The sequence below is a fragment of the Miniopterus schreibersii genome, assembly GCF_964146895.1.
Source record: "Miniopterus schreibersii genome assembly, chromosome: 1".
In the NCBI taxonomy this organism is placed as follows: Eukaryota; Metazoa; Chordata; class Mammalia; order Chiroptera; family Miniopteridae; genus Miniopterus; species Miniopterus schreibersii.
In genome coordinates this window covers 55,189,997-55,194,617 of record NC_138101.1, presented here as the reverse complement: position 1 = coordinate 55,194,617, position 4,621 = coordinate 55,189,997, and positions in this window count along the sequence as shown.

Below are 4,621 nucleotides of genomic sequence, written 5' to 3'. Positions count from 1 at the left end.
TCTCAGGTTTTTAATTTTTCCTCCTTAGGCAGGACAGGATGGCTAGATCGGGCTGGATTGGGTATTTCCCTTTCTCTGTATCAGTTAGGCTCTGATAACATGACAGTGGGCGGGCTTTGCTAAAGAGAGCAGAATGCTGTGATGTATTTCCACTTCATTCGTTCGCCCTCCTACCCTTAGGTCAGAAACAGGAAGTGATTGTTCTCTGATACTTGCTGTGGGAACCTGGTTGAGCTCCTGGAGATAAATCTCAAAACACTTGAGGGGTTGAGGGGGTTGACTAGGTCTCCCTGAACTTTTTAGTTCTCAAAATTTTCTGCACTGAGCCTCCAGTAATTCATCAGGTACAGTTCAGGGTTACCTGGCAGTGATCCCCATGGTGGGTCCATATCCAGTCTCCTCGGGTAAGCGTTGCTTTCAGGTATTTGTCTGTGGGCCTGTGTGTCTCTCCAATCTTGGGGCAGCAGTTGCCCTGTGTCCTCCCGTCTCATGGATCCAAGACGAGGTTTTGTTTTGTTTGTTCATCATTTTACTTATTTTTAGGACAGAGTGGCAACTTCCAATTTCATACATGTGGAATTGGAAACTGAAAGTCCAGAATTTTTTAGGATTTAATATGTAAATATAGCATAGGGTATACATTAAACATGATATGTATTAGCTATAAGTGACATATTTAAATAAGTGACATACATTATATAATGTATCACATTACTATAATGCATTGCTGTATGACATATACTTTTTGATATATGCCATTACTGTATTATAATAAATTATTAAAATATCATAAAATATTCCATGTATTATATAGTACTACTATTTTACTATACAGAATCACTATTTATATAGTGGCAAGTAGATTCTTTTTTAAAATACACTTATTAAATTATAACATACATACAGAACAACATACAAAAATAAGTAACTAAATAAGACCGATGTTTTAATACAGTGAACATATTTGTGTGAATACCACCCAGATAAAGAAAGAGAATATTATCAGAACCCAGAAACCCCTCTGTGTCCCCTTGTAAGGATGAGTGGACTCTCCAATGACACCACTTCTTTGACTTCTAACAGACTATATTATTTTTTACCTGTTTTTGAACTTTATATAAATGAAAAGTTTTCTTATGTGACTGGATTCATTTGCTTTATATTCTGTTTGTAAGGTTCATTTATGTTGTAGGTAGCAGTAGCTCATTCATCTTCTTTGCTGAATTGTGCACATAAACTACAATTTATTCTCTTTTATTCTTCTTATTACATTAGAAAATACTGAGATAATGTTCATTAGGCATATAGTGTGCATGCTTGTGTTATATCTAATCTTTCAGTAATTCACTGATTCACAATAAAGATGGACTTTATAGATATTCTTTATTTGATTGACATTTTCTCTATTCTTTTCTAAAAACTGTTTTTTAGTGAATGAACATTGATTGTATCAAATGCATTAGTGTATCTATAATCATATTAATCACTGATGATTTCCCTCTGTTTCTCTGTCAATGTGAAGGGTTTGATGACTATATAATTAAGGAATTCAGAACAAAAATGAGAAAAACTTTTCCTCCATGAGAATAATTGATATTGAAAATATGCTATAGTAATATTTAAACTTTGATAATGATTTCAGAAAAATTGTTGTTTACATGGATATGCACAACTGATTTCATTGGAAAATTAATATACTAATTAATAATCTTTATCTGTTGATGAAGGAAAGGGTCTCAATAAGCTGGGAGACTGGTTCTAGAAAATTCAGTATTTGTGAGTTTGAAAAAAATTATAAAATCATGGCTTTCATCCATAAGCAAAATAAATTCATCTGTTAGGTATATAAAATATTCATTTTTCCTGATCTAACATCAAGTACACCACAAAAGGAAAGTATACGCTAGCTATAAAATACCTAGTTCCAATTTATAATTTAAAGACCATTTTATTATGCTCATGTATATTCAGAATAGAATATGATATTAAATTTCTGCTTTGGGATTACAAATGAGGGGAGGAAATATTGACTAGAAAAAAGTGTGGTAAACTATATTACAGATTTCTTTGCAGAATATGAATGATACATTTGACAGGCAAAATTTAGATTTTCACTTTTTCTCAAGAATTGTTCTTTCCATTTTTTCCTTGGAAATACAACTGCACTATCTCAGCAAGCTTCCCCCACTCTCAACACCAGTTTTTAAAGAATCAGATGATGAGTGATCCCCCCCCCCCCCAATCTATACATGTTCTTCATTATGTGCCAATCAACTTACTGGGCATCACAGATATAGATGTGGAGATCCTGCCCTCAGGACGCTTCCATTCTAGTGCATATGTCTCCAAATACTCAAAATTAGGGTTTCACTGCAGAAAAATGATTTTTAAGAGGATTGTAGTGCTTTGAAATCCAGAGTCAAGTAAAAAATATGGTGTGAATCTTTAAATAATTTTTTAAATAAAATTAATTTTTGACATGTTTTTGAAAATAAAAAAGATTAATTTCTGAAGTGGTAGTCAAAAAATGAATTTGAAGCGATGTTATATAATATTTGGTTATATAACCAAATATTGGTTATATAATATCTGGTTACAATTTACCAGGATTGAAAGCATAGCTCTTTCAAAAGTAACAATGTAATGCTTTCTAGCTTTGTGAAATCAAATCTAAAACCTGGTGCTGAAAGTCCTAACATCTTTATAACTACATATAATAGCAGATATAAAGCTCTCAAAAATTGATCCTTTTGTCTTTCTGCACTATGCACTAATCAGGAAATAAAACTCTATTATGTAAAAAGTATATTGTTACTTTATGATATATATTACTTTCTTTGGCAGGGTAGACATATGGCCATGTCTATATTAGCTTTAATATTTTAAGAAAGCATTTTGGGAAAATAAATGCACCACTTGATTCCCATACTGTACATTTTCCTGGCAACCTCCATAATAAGAATATTAGATATCCTACCTGTGAAAATAAAACATATACCTTTAAAACAAATAGTTTTGTTGAGCTCAAGATAAATTTGGCAGTTCATTTTACAGAAGTGGTTAAAGACTCATGTATAAAAATACATTATCACATACTGTTATTTATTGAACTGTATTTTGTGAGTTCTTTTCTTTAAGTGACTTTCATATTTCCATCAAGATGTCTTAGTTATGTATTCCCCAAGCTTTCCCTTATTTTTAAAAAGGCTTAGCAAAGAAGTATACTGCTGTGGTGTGACTTGAAGTGCTATTTTAATACAGAGCTCTCAAATTTCTGGTTTATGAGATCTACAGGGTTCAGACCATTCGTTTATGGTTTAAATCTAGGAGTTGTCTTTATAACATATAGTATGGAATAAAAAATATCTTCCTATGCCTCAATAGAATATTATCTTAAGCTATAATTTTTTCTCACTCAAAGTGTCAAGAATATTTCAGTCTAAAAGAATCACTCAGTCATGAGAGATGTTGCTCAAAGGTAACTATGTATTTTAATGTTCCGCCGCCTTGACTCTTCCTTTGCCTAGATTTCCCTGACATGAGTGGGCTTCGCCTGTGCAAGGTTTTTAAGGTGACTTGAGTTCATGCTTTTAACATTGGGGATCCTGCCTGCTTTAACAGGGCACTCAGCTAGCCTTGAAGAAGTGGTGTACAGAGATTTGTACTTTCATTCAATATTCATTTCACGTAGCGGCTCATTCTTAAGAATGTGCCATGAAGAGAATTTCTTGAAAGCTGCGCCTTCCTAAGAATCTACTTCAGGGCTGCATTTTTACCACAGCCATGGAAAGGCAGTGTTGTCTTAGGAAGGGAGAAACAAAGCGTGTAGACTAACATTCTGTGTAGTCCTACAATATGCTGTATAAATTAAATTAATTAGAAACAATAGAAGTATGATTTTCTTAGTAGATATGTTTACTTAAAATTATACAGTGTAATTCCTGGTCTTGTTACATTAAACAAGTCAGTAGAAGATGTAAACTTCCAACCTTTGTGTTGTGAAAACTTTGATACTTGCTTTATCGAAAATAAAATAGGAATTTTAGCGGGTGTTTCCAGCCTAGTTCGTTTCTCCTAGGGGATTACATCTGTGTTTGCCTTCCGGTAACGGGGTCCTTACAGTGGGCTGTGAGTTGCCTCTGCCTTCACATCTGGTTGTGTCTCAGCGCGTTCCCTTCCACACCACTCTAGGGTAACAATCAACTTATGCCGAAGATGATAAGGTTTTTTAATTGATAATATATTTCAAGTGATTATGAGTCAGAAATAGAATATGAGAAAAAAAGTTATCCCAGTTTCACAATGTTATAAACTTCGTTATTGATTCTCGTTAATGAAACACAGAGTTTTGAACTTAGATAATAGATGTTTGTCGGTTCTGAAATTTTAGGGGCCATTCAAACTTAATCCTCCTTTCATTTCAAAACAAAACAAAGAAAACAAAACTACCTGTCTGCTTTATCAGAGATAGACACCAATAGGGACAACTTTGTGGCTTTATAAAGAGGCATTGGAGAGAAGGTCTTCTCTGTTAGCTGTGCCACTCCTCACTAAAGTTTTCTATGTAGTGAACCGTATTCTGATATCCTACTTCTCAATCTTGACACTTTTTATTACAACA